We start from the raw sequence: 16614 nt of genomic DNA on the forward strand, positions 1-16614 counted from the left end.
CAGAATTTGCTTCCTTTATTGAGGTTCATTTAATCAGGGGGTAGGGCATTAAATAAGAGGGAGGAATATTTATGATTTTCCCCAGAAGGGGGTGGAGATTTCTTAGAGGAGCTTTGTGGGCCATTTAGTATTCTTATATGGGCTTTCTTTTTCCAGTGATGGTGGCACAGGATGTGTCGTTTAGTGTGCTATAGTATTACACTGAGTGTATGAGGCCGGGGGTTACTTTTAGGTGAAATTAACAACGGTGTTGTATTGAGCTGGTCTCTGCTGCTTTTAAGCCGTAAATCCGGTGCTGGTGGTGGGTGGGGTCTTACTTCTTGACAGTTCCTGTAGCTTTTATCAATTGCAGCTTTTCTGCCACATACCCCATCTCACTCTCACCTGAGCCCTGTGCCTAATTTCCCAGATGGGGAGGAAAGAAGGAAAGGCTTTGTGGGACAACTAAGTCATTTTTAATTTTGACTTTTTCTCTCTCCTCTTTCAGTACCATTTTTATTTTATTTTATTATTTTATTTTATTTTATATTTTATTTTATTATTATTTATCTTTATTGATTTCAGAGAGAGGAAGGGAGAGAGAGAGAGAGAGAGACAGAGAGAGAGAAATCAGTGAGGAGAGAGTCTTTATTGATCTGCTGCCTCTTGCACGCCCCCGACTAGGGATCGAGCCCACAACCAGGGCATGTGCCCTGACCCGGAATCCAACCGTGATACCCTGGATCCTAGGTCGATGCTCAACCACTGAACCACACTCAGCCAGCCTCAATGCCATTTTAAAAGGAGGTGTTGCCCAGCCAGCGTGCCTCAGTGGTTGAGTGTGGACCCATGAACCAGGAGGTCTCCATTGGATTCCCGGTCAGGGCACATGCCAGGGTTTCGGCTGGATCCCCAGCAGGGGGCTTGCAGGAGGCAGCCAATCAGTGACTGTCATCATTGATGTTTCTATCTCTCTCTCCCTCTCCCTTCCTCTCTCTGAAATCAATAAAAACATAAAATTAAAAAAAAGGAATGGATTTTTTTTTTTTTTTAAAAAGGAGGTGTTAACATCAAACACAGACCCTCCTTCATACCCACCCCCAGCCCTTTTCTGCTTCCTCCCTCCTCTTCCTACCTGTACACTGTGGGCTCTCCACCTGCTGAGTCACTGTGGCAGAGCAGTGAGTCACCTGCTGGCTTTCCTTTATTCTGAGATGTAAATTAACCATTGACTATTTAATCCTGACTCACCATGCGAATTTTCTTTCTCCTTTCTATATAATTTCAGATTTTTACATATATTTGTCTATCTTACACATGTAATACGTGACAATGACGTTTTCCCTTTTTAAAACCTCAATTTTCCCCACAGCAGGACTTTGCCATTTCACTTCTTATTCCCTACTGACTCTTATGAATAAAATGGTCATGTCCTGAGGTGCCTGAGGCCCAACATGTCCCAGATGAAGAGAATGGACTATATTTCAGTCTAGTAGCATAGCACATATCTGTGTGTGGGGTGGGGTGGGGGGTAATCACTCCCTTCTCAGACTTTGAGGCTTCAGAAGAGGGGACAAGAATTAGCATGTTACTCCTGCCCTCCCTCCATATCCTCAGGGGAGAAGAGTGCCTTTGCTTAATGCTGAGTTTGGGGATGTGGAGCTGGGCAGGCGTATCTCCTCTCCCCCCTCCTCTCCTTTGTCTTTGGGGTTTACCTGCCAGTTGAGGGAGCTGTTCATTCTGTCTTCCACGCCTCCTGCTGAACAAGGGGAGACTTTGCCCCTCTTACCCCTCCGCTGCCCACCCCACCTCACTACACAGGGAACAGGGCTGAAGTCTGGAGAGTCAATTCCATTCTGAGCCTGGGTACTAGGAAGACTGTGGCTGCCACACAGCTATGTCATATTCATCGTAAAGGTGATATTTTTGTCTCTGATTTGCCGTACTCTTCTGCCTATTTCAACTGTAGAAATTGGGAAAGGAAAACCCCCACGATTTGTTCACCTTCTCATACATCCAACACAAATAGGCTCCTTTTTAGTCATTAAAAATTTGGATAACATTGCTCGGCCTGCTGTTTGGAACAGCCCAGGGTAAAGCCTGTTTAGAGGGGACTAAATTTGGGGAGAAGCCTATGAATTTGAAATTTTGATTTTAGGTGCAGAGTTTATCATTTAGATATGACTGGAGATTCTTTTTCCCCCCATTTTAATCACAAACCTGAGAAAAACCATACTGACCTGATTTTTTAAGAGGACATCATGAGTAGTAACCTGAAATTACCAGGTGTAGGTGCTTCAGTCGGCTTCTTAAAATTTTCTATATCCCTGTTTTCTTATCTGTGTGATAGGGATGATAGTACTTCACAAAGTTGTTGAGGGGATTAAATGAAATGAGAAAATATATATGAGAAACAGTTCAGTCCCTGGCCCATCATAGGCATTTGATAAATGTTTAATAAACATCTATGGTGTAGGTGTTGTCATAAAAAAAATATTCTCTATAAATCAGTGAACTCAGTAACCCAGCATTTTGCTGTCCAGATAGAGCAATTTAAAAAGAGAGGAAAAGAACTTAGTCTGTTACTGGTGTCAACCTAAGAAACATCCAGACCTATTAAGAATTTTATGAGTTTATTTGAGCCAAACTGATGACAATTGTCGGGAAGCAAGATCTCAAAGGTTTTGGAGGATGACAGTTTTGCAGTTTCTTTTACGCATTTAAAATGAAAGAAGGGAAAGTAAGGAGGTGAGAAAAAGCAAGGCTGGGATTGGATTACAGGATAGTTAACAAGATTATGTGCTCCCTTGAGGGTGGTTGCTATTTATTTCCAAGGTGTGTTAATCTAGATGCTCCTAAACAATGGACATGGCTTGCTTAAGGCAAAGATAAACTTTACTAAGAAGTTATATGTTTGGGACATGACTACCCACCACGACCTGCCCAGCTAGGAATTTATGATCAGATTACCCTGTGAGGCTACTCTCTGTAGAACCCCTTTTTTCACCACACTGGCAATCTCATATTTTCCGTTCTATTTATCCTCGAAATTTCTTTTTATTTTTAATTTAACCAGTGTCATCTTGATCCTATAAAATCTAGTTCTCAATGTTTCTATGTGATGGAATTTTCTTTTAAAATTGTCAATATTGCTTTAAAAAAGGTAAATATAGAAATCTGCTGCCAGCTGGATCTCTTGATGGCACTTGACTGACCTCGGGACAGAAGGGACAGTGAGAAGGCCGGAAGGTGGCTCATGCTGCCAGACTAGTCTAAACTGAGTTTGAGGTGCAAAGGGAGAGAGACAGACAGAAGTGTTTCAAGACAACTTCAAAATTTTCTTTCCTGTATGTCATGAAGCTAAAACAAGCTTCACCAGGCTTCTTCAGTTTCTTTGATATTCCTATGGAATGGCTACATTTTCTGTTTGTAAGTGCTTATGAGCCATCTATTTTGGGGGTGGAAAGTGGGAGGGAGTTGGTCCCCTGACTCTTCATCATCTCTGCTACCTCGCATGGAGCCACTGTAGTTGGTTCTTCCTGGGGCTGTGCTGTGGAAGAAGGCTGCTGCGTCAAGTCAATCCATAAATTCACCATCCTGAACAGTTCCTTCTCCCTTGCAGAACTGGTAGATCCCAATAATTTCCTTCCAGGGTTATGGTTTAAGGGAAAAAAAAATAGGAGGAAGGAATTTTTTTCTCATGTTTAAAGACCAGAGCCTATTGCATTTGTTTGTATCTACATTATTTATGGCAATGAAGTCTCATCTCTGTGCTGAGGGAAGGAGAGCATCTCTGAGTGGTTTTAGGAGGGCTTGTCCAGTGGAGTCTGGCACGGTAAGGTGGTGGAGAGAACTTGGCAGAAGGCTCTGGTTCTGCCTGGTCATTAGTCATCTGTAAGGAAATATACCTCATCCTCTGAGCTTCATGGTGATTTTCAGAAAAAACAAAGGGACTAGACTCAACGATATCTTAATTCCACTTCAATTCAATATTAGAAAAGGTATCCCTTTTGAGTCAGAATGGGATTTAATTAATCTTCAGATCTCTAAATTTTAAAAATGCCCCTGTTGTATTAAATGTTAAATATTCAATTATATACCACTTTCCTAATTTAAACCAACTTTTGTGAAGCTTTTGATTGCTATCTAATATTTGATTATTAACAAGTTAAATATTTGCCTATATAATTGAGAATAATCACATGTTCTGCAGAAGTACAGATATAGCAGTCCTTGCTTATCTACAGGGGATAGGTTCCAAGACCCCCAGTGGATGCCTGGAACTGTAGATAGAACTGAATCCTATATACACAGAGGTGGGCAAAAGTAGGTTTACAGTTATAATACAAATAAATAATGCAATAATTAATAATAATACAAGAATAAACTGTCTCATGTACTCACAACTGTGCATACATACCTATGATAAAGTTTAATTTTTAAATTAGACACAGCAAGAGATGAATAATAACATAATAAAGTAAAACAGTTAGAACAATATGCTGTAATAAATGTTATGTGAATGTGGTCTCTCTCAGAATCTTATTGTATTGTCATGCCCCTGTTCTTGTGATGATGTAATATAATACGTGACTACGTGACAAAATGAAGTCATGTGAATGATGTATGCATTGTGACATAGTGTTAGTACTATAAGGGTTACTTGAACACAAGCGCTATGATACCCTGACAGTGAAGTTTCTAACCTGGGATGGCTACTCAGTGCCTAACGGGAGGCTGGGGGGTAGTGTATACACCCTGGATATGCTGGACAAAGGAATGACTCATGTCCTGGGAGGGAGAGTGGGATGGCATGGGATTTCACCATACTAATCAGAACGGTGTGCAATTTCAAATTTATGAATTGTTTATTTCTGGAATTTTCTATTTAATATTTTTCAAACCCAGGTTGACCTCGAACAACTGAAACCATGGAAAGTGAAATCACAGATAAGGAAGACTACTGTAGTTCAGGAATTGGAGACTCTCTCCTTATTAATGTCTGTTTCAGCTATTAAAAATATAGACATAACCTGAGATAAGGATAATTCCAAGGTCATATATACCACATTTCATTAGATTAAAGTTGCACTTTTCTTCACACTTTTATATCACTAAAATGGGACTTGGCCTTATAATAATTGTGTCATAGATTAATTGGTTGTGCTTTTTTTCTTTATGATACTTAAAATAACAGCATGCTTATAATTAATGGTGTTTTAAATTTGTTGAATACAGTAAATATTAATTTACTATAAACATCTAACTTTAAAGCCAGCTTTTCAGTCTTACATAAATAACTGAATTATACATGCTAATCCTTAAGCTTAAATCAGCATTTCATGAACGTAATATATCCTAACATAATCATTTTAGCACACTTAAAATGTGTGCTTAAAAGCTATGTTAAATATTTTATGCAGTCAAAGTTCCAACTTGAACCTAAGCAGAGATTTAATATGTGTGGGCATGTTGGTGAAGCTGGGCATGCCTATGAGTAGTTAATATATATGAACTAATTTATATGGGGTACTCTCAGAGGAAGGAGAATGTTTGGTTTTGGTGTCTGTGACAGGATACAGGTATATCAGTTGTATTCTCTGGGAAGCAGACATTGAGATGGAGTTGGGAGTACAAACAGTTTATTGGGGAAACATCCATGAACAATAAAAGTGAGAGGAATTGTACTGAGCAGGGAAAGACTACAGATCTGACAAAGTCTTGGCCAACACAACAAAAAGCTCTGGAGCAAAGATTGTCCATGAGATTGAGTCCCCTACTGAGCAGAAATGTCCTGATGCTAGTATCCCCACCCTACCCAAACTGGTTGTGGCTGTCTAGGAAGGGCATGGTCTCTGCTTGAAATCTAAGGTAAATCTTGAGCATACTACAGCTAGAGACTATTAGTGAACTGCACTCCTTGCAGGTGAAACATTGATTCTTTTTCGATGGGAGATCTGAGAACTGCTCAGGACAGCACAGTGTCTATCTTACACAGAGGTTCTTATCCAAACACTTATATCTGAACCCAGTAGTGAGAGTTGTGTCAACACTTGTGTAGGGGCTAATATTTTACTCTACTTACAAGGTAACAAGTTAGCCTAGCAAGTGTCATGGATGCTGACAGAAGACATGAGACTCTTGGGTCAGAGACAAATGACCTTATTACTCATGACACAGTAGATAGCATGTTTGCTTGTTCTGACAGGGTGATGCAAAGAGGACTAGGTGATGTCTGCACATGCAGTGTGCTGTGTTACAGGAGAATCTCAAGCTTAGGGAACACCAACCTTTCATAAAAGGCAGAGAACCTGCCTGACTTTTGCCCATGGGGACAGTAAACAAATCTGTTCTTTGCTCCAGATGCAGATGCTCTATCTTCCAAGGTGTCTGACTATGCAAAGATCCTTAAAAAGAGAACTTGGAACAAAGGCAGCTAATGTCACTACTCATAAGATGTGCAGAAATGTGAGAGACCCATGAAGAATCATCTCCCAACAAGGTGCTCCAAACAGGCTGAAGAAAGTATTTTCACAAGTGACTCCAGAGTACAAGGGGCAGATAAGTGCTGACACAGAGTAAGGAGAGGAACATTCTTCCTACTTATTGAAGCAAAGAGAGCCTTTAGCTCAGAGAAGATTATAGGGGAGGCTATGCCATATAGGCACTTCAAGTGTTGGCTGTTTGAGGAGCGCCAACAAACAGCATTATTGACACTAAAACCAGCACTCTCCCTGACTTCCCCTCTCAGTGTTTGACTGTAGCAAGTTGGGCCATAGCCTGAAAAATGATGAGAAGATTGTGAAAACTTTGGAAGTACTCTTTCAGGACCTCTAGAGGTAATTGGGAAAGGATGCAAGGGCTAACTTTTCATGGGACCAATTTCTGTCTCTTATGCAGGTGAGAATAAGAGGAAGAGAAATTTGAGATTACCCTACCAGTACCCAAACATCGGGGATGAGATGTACTAGTAAGTCAGTCAGGACAAGTGGAAGGAGGAAACTGAGACAAATAGTTAAATGTCCAAGCAGTTTATTGCCACCTAGTAAATTGCAAAATTCTATGTTCCCTAACCAAGGACACTTAGGAGTAAATGGTTTAAAAAAGGGGGGGGGCCCGGCCGGGCCTGGCTCAGCAGTTGAGCGTTGACCTAGGATCCCAGCGATCGGGTTCGGTTCCCTGTCAGGGCACATGCCCAGGTTGAGGGCTCAATCAATGACTCTCTCATCATTGATTGTTTCTATCTCTCTCTCTCCCTCTCCTTTCCTCTCTCTCTGAAATCAATAAAGATATATTAAAAATAAATAAATAAATAAATAAATAAATAAATAAATAAATAAAATAAAATTTAAAAAAAGGGGGGAAAAAAAAAGTAAATGGTTTATACTTCTGCCCAACCAGGGGGTAAACAGCTTACAGCACCCTACTCAGGGAGATAGGTAACAAAAATCCACTTAGTGCCATTTGTGCCAACCACACCCAAGGATGGGCGAAGTTAAGGGAGTAAACCTCATCAACACAAAGCTGATGACTATTCTGTTGCGATTCTCTCCTAAAACCTCCCCTAAACTCCCAACCTTTAAAACATTCAAGATACCCGCCCGGGTGTGGCTCAGTGGTTGAGCATCAACCTAGGATTCAAGAGATCAAGGTTCGGTTCCCAGTCAGGGCACATGCCCAGGTTGCAGGCTCAGTCCCCAGTGGGGTTCGTGCAGGAGGCAGCCGATCAAGGACGACTCTCTCATCATTGATGTTTCCATCTCTCTCTCTCCCTCTCCCTTCCTCTCTCTGAAATCAATAAAGATATATTTTAAAAAACTAAAAATAAAAAAATAAAACCCTCAAGAAGAAAGACCCAGGCCTTGCTCTGCCTTCCAGGAGCACTCCCATGTCTTTCTTCCCCCTTTCTTTCTGAGGCACCCTTTTTCTACCTAAGTTCTAAAGGTCCCCATGAGACCTGCAACCAGAGGAGCAATGGGCAGCAGTAGCTAATCCTGGCCTTAACCCCCTGAACCTGTCTCCAAGGCTCCTTTTTCTCTGACTTTCCAGTGATACAAAGCTGCCCACCTAGGCTCTCTCTCTGTTGTTTCTTCTATCCTATGCCCTTCCTTGTTTCACTGTCCCCAGCTTTAATAAATGTACCCTCAAAATCACCTGGACTTGTGTTGTAAAACCTTTCCTGCATGAAGTCAAGAACCCACACAATGCAGGCTGGGCAGCCCAAGGTAGACCTGCTCCAGGCTTGGTTCCTGTCCTGGAACAGGGAGGCTTGCTCAAAGGAACTCAGGTCACACCAGCGGCACTTATTCAGTAGTTTTCATGAGTTATTTGATGTATGAATGAATATATTTATTAACTACTTTCAGTCTAATTACAGTTGGTAGTGTGTCTGTTTCCACTTTTGTCCCTTAACCTTTCTTTCTCTAGAATGCTAAAGGAAGGTCGAGTAAGCAAATAATTCCATCTAGGAAAAAAAAATTAAAGTTTAGAATTAATGAAGGAATTTCTCATTCACACTTCAAAGCTCAGTTCAAATATTTCTCTCCTACCTGAAGCTGGTTTATTTCAGATCAGAGTGGTGTCTTTCTTCTTCAACTCCTATGACTAATTCTTTGGATGGCTAACGTGTTTAACCATCTATACTTAACCATTCAGGAGTCAGTGCGTTGTTGAGAATTGTGAGACCATGTCCCAGCTCTTGGGAAAGGCAGCCACGGGCAATGTGGACGGTGAAGCTGGCATATGAGGGTTTAATAACACTTGCCCGACTAGTTCTTTAAATGGTTTTAAAGACTTTTTTTTTCCACATAGAAGCAATGAAATCTCATGAAACAAGTGTTCTTTTTCCAAAGAAGTTTGGAAAACATCAGTATGTGAAACTCTTGGGATTTCATAGTGAACATTATCATACAGAAGCTATGAGAAATCGTGCATTAAAGAAACGTTGAATATATATGATCTAGAATTTTTACTTTGGTTTTTTTTTTCCTGTTTTTTTACTGCAGAACCTCTTTTCTTCATGGTATCCTAACAACTAGCATTGCATACAACCCTGTGATAAGCTTTGTTTTATTCTCTTGTGTACAAATATATAACTCTTGAATTATTTACTATTTCATGTATTTGTTTATCTCTTTCTGCAGTTATTCTAAACTTTTGAATAGCAATAAGGTGTCTTTTTCCTTGATGTTTTTGAATGATTCTTTTTTCTCAGTTTAAACACACTTGATATAGGCTATGTCTTGCATGCAGCATCATCAAATTTGTACAATCAATTAAAATCATATTGAAATGTATGAATTTACTTGAGGGCAAAATCCTTATCCTACCCATTTTTGTATCACTTGCTGAGCCAGCACAGTACTTCCTAGTAGTTAAATACTCAATAAATGCTTGTTAAACATTACATTAAACAGTTTTTAAAATATATTAAACATTAAAAATAAACAACCACTCAATGTGATTATGAATTAAGAGGTAACTAGTTCATTTAGGTACCACAGGATATATTAGCTGGATAGCTATCTAAATTGGTGATTTCTATATTTCTTATAATACATGTATACTTTCTTCTATTACCTTAGATAGTACCTATTTAAATATAAATTTCTTGGAGCCTACTTTTAGAGTTGCCTCTGTTTTCCAACTCCAAGCACTTAATGGCTTTTAAAAGGAGCTTTTCCCCATTTTTTTTCTCTTAAAAATTCATTATTTGTTTCCCCCAACAGTACTAATATTTTTTCCCAAGTTTAACACTGTTAGATTTATAATTATATATTTTAAAACAATTGTGTTACTGAAAATATCATAGATGATTGTAACCAAGATTCTTTAACTCCCCAGCTGTTTCTCGCTATTTCTGCTGGCTATTTAGGGTTCCTCAGTTTAGACAAGGCATGGATTGGGCACAAGCTTACATTTTTTTGTGGTCCCTCATAAGCCATGAGGTTTATTTTGGTGCTTGGCTGGAGGACTGTCCCTCAAAACACTATTATTTTTCCTGGACAAGAAAAACATAGTAAAGAAAAAAATAGCTTGATAAACCTCCTGAATTTTTACCATATTTTAGGAATTTGTTATTATATCTGAAAGCTTCATAACAATCTTATGAGGCAAGCACTAACATATTTTACTGAGGAACTGGAAGTCGAAGGAAGTTAAGAAACTCACCTAAAGTTAAATTGCTAGTAACTAGCTGAACTGGGATTTAAGCCTACAGATAAGTCTGACTTCAGTGTAGAGTTTTAACACTATCCTCTGCCACATTCTACCCACAACTTTGGACATGGTTGTACTATTTTTATAGTTAAAATATGAATGATTAGGCAGAAGTAGGCCATTTCAGACTGCTCAAGCTGCCTGAACATTGGAATATCTCCTACTTTTCTTCATCCACACTCCAACTCTCTGGATATGTTTTCATCTTAAAAAGAAACAAAAATGTTTCATGGTAACTTTAAAAGAGATATAATTTTTGCTATAGACTTGAGTCTAATTCTCCCTTTTTCACATTCACTTGACACCTACTGAAAACTCCTATTCATGTTGACTCAGCTAATAAGGTGTATAGAGAGTTTTAAAGCTTATGAATAAGAGAACTGGGAGACAACCATCATGTAAATCTTTCTTTTAAAGCCAGAATTTGAGGCTGAAATAATAAATGGCTGTCTTGATTACCATACTGATCCCTCTGTGAGACTAAGTATTTATATCACTGACTCATATGAGACTTAGTAGTCACCCATAGAGAAAGCAAAACATAATGAAGAAGAGAAGGAATTATTTTATTTAGGCTATAAAGTATCTAAAAAACATGTATTTGTCATTAGTAGAAGTGTATGTTTTTGTTCGCAATTAGTGTTTTTCCTGAGAGCCTTAAGCCTAAACTTGGCTTCCTCCTGGTAAGTATTCTGAGAATGTTATCTTTCAGAAAAAGCTCACAAAATGATGTTAGAAAAAGAGACTTAGAGACTTTTGCTTCTAGACCTTCTACCATCTGATAAGATTCTTCATAAATCCTGCACTAAGAAATTTTCTTTCATCACTGAGCTTGCAGGAAGAAGGGGAAATTTCCAAGTCCCCCAAACCCAAATACATGAAGAATAAAATGCAAAAAAAAAAAAAAGTGTATGATGAAAAATCATAGCAATGAGAAAGCACTTGTGAAAAAGTAGGGTTATCCTGGGTACAATGCCAATGCCGCAGCTAAACAAGGAGATGGAGCGTTAGGTGTGCAACAGAGTGGCTGATACCGAGATTCTCAGGTTAAGCTGGGGATCCTTGAATGGGCTAGAGTGTCCTCAAGTCAGTAGTACTAGCTGGGTCTCAGAACAAACACATTTAGTTCTTCTCTGGATGATAGTAAATTCAATTTAGGCCTCTGTGTTTTTCCAAAATATTGGAGAGCAGGGCCTACTAAGAAACTTGAGCAGTGGGAGAATCCTCATGCTCTGAGCTGAGACCCTCTTCATTCAGTGCTTTTTCTCTCTCTTACCTTCTTTTCTTCTTTCTTACAGTAAAACTGTGACACTCAAGGAGGTGTGGTGAACCGGAAATGAAGTAAACCCTTGCAGGGACTGATATCTAGCTTGTAATAATCGCAATTTCTAAAATTTTATTAAGGTAACTCCAGATTGTTAGAGCCCTTCAGCACTTGCCAAAAACAGTGTAAAATCTCTCCTTGGGAAGGAAATATAAACTAAATTGAATTTTAAAACTTACATGTATAGTATCTGGCATGCAAGTAAATAAATAATAAAAAGCACACATAAGTAATATAATATGATCAAAATTTAAGAGAAACAATAGATAATGGAATAGCTCCATAGGAGATTCAGAAAATGGAGGTATCAGACACAGATTTTAAAGTAACTATGCTCACTATGTTCAAGATAATTTTAACAGAGAACTAGATGGAAACACTAGAACTAGACAAACAAAAACTCTGACATTGAGAAGGCATTGGTGAGCATTAATGAGTATTAATTGGTGAGAAGATTAATGAATCAGAAGATAGTTCAAAGAAAACTTTTTTAAAGATAGAAAATTGGTAAGATAGTATGAGAAACTTAGGAGGTAGTCTGAGAAAGGTCTAACATTTGGAAAATTGGAGTTCCTGGAGGAGAGGAGAAAGAAAATAAAGCAGAAGTGTATTTGAAGTGACAATGGACTTATAATTTATCAAAAATGATTAAGGACATCAAACCATAGATTCAAGCTACCATATGAAACCCAAGCAGGGTAAATAAAAGCAAAATCACACATAAGCACATCAAGGTAAAACTGTTGAACAACAAATGCGGAGAAATACAACCAACCAACCAAAAAAAATTTTTATAACTCTAAAGAAATCATAGTAGGATTATTCATCTATACTCATGGTATATAGCTAAAGCCATGTTGAGAGAAATTTGTAGTTTTAAATACATATACTAAAAAAGAAGAAAGATTAAAGTCAATGAGCTAAATAGAAGCAATGGAAGCTAGTGCTGAAAGAAAATAACTGCTAATCTAGAATTCTATTTCCAATGAAAATATTCTTGATGAATGAAAGTGAAATAAAAGCATTTTTCTTACAACCAAAAACTGAGAAAATTCATCACTAGCAGATCCACATTAAGAGAAATACTAAAGTATGTCCTTCAGAAAGGAGAAATAATTCCTGACAGAAGATTGGAAACGCAAGAAAAAGTTAAGAGAGCCAAAAAGGGTAAATATGTGGATAAACCTACAGAAATATTTGCTGTTATAATAGTGATAATATCGTCTTTGGAATTTAAAATATATAGAGTTAAAACACATGACAACAGTGTCATATAAATCTGACTAGTCCTAAACTGAAGTCACATGTTTTAAGGTACTGCATTGTTTTGGAAGAAGTAAAAGTACTAAATTATATTAGATTTTGATAAATCAGGAACCTATGTTTTAATATCTCAGGTAAACCCCCTTCCTTCAATAAAAAGCAAACAGTAAAGAGTTTATAATTAAAGTAGTCAATTATTCAAAGAAGGTAATGAAGAGAAAAGTAACACTGAATAGTGATGCTTTTAGCTTGATTCTCTGTGATCAGAGAAAATTTGGTCAAACTCAATATGTTCCAAGTCAGAAAGTATGTTCTAACACATTTAAAGGAGTTAAAATAAAAACAGAAAATAAAATAGAGTATGCTCACTGACCACAGTGGAGTTAAGATAAAAGCAAATAACAATAAGATAAGTAGAATACCCCCAAATATTTGGAAAACAAACAATATGCTTTTAAATAATATGTGAATTGAAAAGAAATTACAATGGAAATTAGAAAACATATTTAAATGTTAACAAATATTTTCACCTGTCAATCTCACGGTATATAACTAAAGTCACACTGAAAGAGAAATTTTTAGTTTTAAATATATATATTAGAAGAGAAGAAATATTAAAGTCAATGAGCTAAGTATCAAGAAGTTAGAAAAAACAGCAAATGCATCCTGAAGAGAGTAAAGATAGAAACTGTAAAGAGAAGATAAGAAATCAAAGGTAGATTTAAAAAAACTGAGATATATCAACAACAAAGTGATATTTTGGAAAGAATAATAAAATGGATAAACGCTCTCACAGAGCGAGAAAGCGGAACAAACAGAAAGAGAATGCAGAAATAATTAACATCGGAAATGAAAGCTGACATTTCTACAGATCCTATGTATCCAACTTTATGCCAGATAAATTTGAAACTTTAGATGAAATTAACAAAGTCCTAAAAAGTGAAACATCAAAACTGATGCAGAAAATACAAATATAAATATATATTTTAATATATCTTTATTGATTTCAGAGGGAGGAAGGGAGAGGGCAGGAGAGAGAGAAACATCAATGATGAGAGAGAGTCATTGATCGGCTGCCTCCTGCACATCCCCACTGGGGATCAAGCCAGCACCCCGGGCATGAGCCCTGACCAGGAATAGAACTGTGATCTCCTGGGTCCTAGGTTGATGCTCAACTGCTGAGCCATGCTGACAGGGCAGAATATTCTTGAATAAAGATATTTGCCAGTGAATTTTATAAAATACTTAAGTAAAAAATGCTAATTTTTATCCCATTTTTATGGAGAATAAAATAAGAGGAAACACTTCACAGCTCACATTATGAGGCTAGTATAATTTTTATAATAAAACATTTAAAATGTAATTAAAAAATAAGAATTGTAAGCCAAACTGATTCATAGTTGTGAAAGTCCTAAAAGCTCAGTTAGGAAACTGAATCAAGCATGTATATATATTACATATATAAAAAAATATGTATAATAGTGAACTCGTTTATTTATTTCACAAGTGCAAGGTAATTTTAATATTAGAAAATCAATCTGTGTAGTCAACATTAATACCATAAATGAGAAAATGGTGTGATTATCTCAGTAGATTCAGAAAAATTATTTGATGAAGTTTACTGTTATTGATAGTAAAAATTCTAAGAATGGAATAAAAATTTCTTAATTTGATACAAGATAATCTAAAACAACAAAATAAAAGAACTGAATAGTGATTTTTTTTTAGCTTGATTCTCTGTGATCAGAGAAAACTAAAATTCAATATGTGTCAAATATAGCAGACATCATTTTTAGTGGTAAAATAGTAAAAGCTTTCTTTCTGAGTTAGGAACATGGTAAGAGTACTGGCTATCCTCACTTAGTTGATCCTTTACTGTAGGTTCCAGCCAGTGCAATAAATCAAGGAGAGAAATAAAAATATTGTAATTGCAAAGGAAAGAAAACTTGTTATTATCATACAAAATATAATTTTATGTTTAGAAAATCCAAAAGAATAACTGATAATAAATTAGATTTTAGAATTAATAAATAAATTAATAAATGATTTTACAAAGTTTTTGCACACAAGGTTGATATATAAAAAAATCACTTGCATTTTTATATATTAGCAATGAGTTAGAAAATGAAATAAAAAAATATAGTCATGTTAAACACACAACAAATACTTAGGGATAAATATGACAAAAGTTGTATACGATTACTATTTCAAAAAACCATAAAAAATAAAGAGAAAAAGTTTTAAAAGGCCTAAGTAAACAGAGGAACATGGCGTGAATCATTATTTCAAATATGTCAGTTCTCCCTAGTATGATCCACTGGATTTGGTGAAATACCAGTGAAAATTCTGATCCCTACCTGAAACCACATGCAAATATCAACTCCAGATGTATGTTAGATCTTTTTGAAAATAATATAGAATATTTTCATTACTTTGAGGATAGTAATAGAATTTTTCAAGCCACACACACAAAACATTAATCGTAAAAGAAAAGATTGATAAACTAGAGTACCTTAAAATTAAGAACTTCCACTCATCAAATGAGTGAGAAATCAGGCCACAGTGTGGGAGCGCATATTCATAACGCTTATAATCAACAAAAAGCTTATATTTAGAATGTATAAAAAATTATTAGAAATGGACAGCATATGGACAAGAAAGAAGCAAAATAATCCCACAGAATTAATCTAAATAGAGAAATAGTAAAAATATGCAATAAAAATTATCAACCATATTAGTTTCTGAAATACTAATAAAGTCAACAAATTTTGGCTAGACTGATAAAGAAACAACTCATAAATAATATTAATGAAAATAGATATAACTTTGGATTCAGTATAAAATAAAAAAGAATACAATGAACAATTTTGTGCCAATATATTGAAAACTTAGACAAAATGAATAAATTTTTAGCAAAATGATTTATCAAAAACTGACTCAAGAAGAATTAGAAAGCCAGAATAGTCTTAGGATCGTTATCTTCATAAAATAGAAAACAGCAGGGACAAATGATTTAAGAGGAAACTTCTGCCAAGCATTTAAGGAGCAGATAATTATAATCCTACTAAATGTTTTCTTGAGAATAGAAAAAGAGGAAATATTTCAGGCTCATGTTATTAGACTAATTTGACCTTGATAACAAAATTATAAACAGGTGTTTTGATAGATAAAACTTGTATACAAATTTTTGACACTGTTTGCACAGAGAGGTGGGGTTGTATCTCCTCCTCTATGATATTCACTGCTTGTGATTGTTTTACCAATAAAAGATGGAACAAATGGTGCTATGCTGGTTCCTGATCTAGCTTTTAAGAGGACTAGCAGGTACTTCCTTCGTCTCTTGGAGCCCTTAGCCACTATATAAGAACTGCAACTCTCCTGTTAGTACAGGATCATGTGGAGGGGCCCTGAGGTTACACAGAGGGGCCCAGCTGAGCCTAGTACTCCAGCCTTTCTTGTTAAAGCACCAGACATTTGATTGAATTTGTCTTGGACTTCATTCAGTAGCTAAATATCACTGAGTGATCCCAGTCAATGCCATACGGAAAATTTCCTAGTGAAGCCTGACCAATTTTCCAGCAAAATCAGGAGACATGATGAAAGTGCTATTGTTGTTTTAAGTCTTTATGTTTGGGAGAACTTTGTTGTGCAGCAAAAAATGGCTGGAAAAGTTTGTATGAGGAAGTACATTTGCAATCCAATATCACGCATGACACATAGATGCAGAAATCCCTAAACAAACTATTGGCAAATCAAATCCAGAGAAGTATAAAAAAAGAGCACATCATGACCAAATTGGGATTATTCCAAACATGCAAAATAATTTGTTA

The sequence above is a fragment of the Miniopterus schreibersii genome (assembly GCF_964146895.1).
Source record: "Miniopterus schreibersii genome assembly, chromosome: 5".
Lineage (NCBI taxonomy): Eukaryota > Metazoa > Chordata > Mammalia > Chiroptera > Miniopteridae > Miniopterus > Miniopterus schreibersii.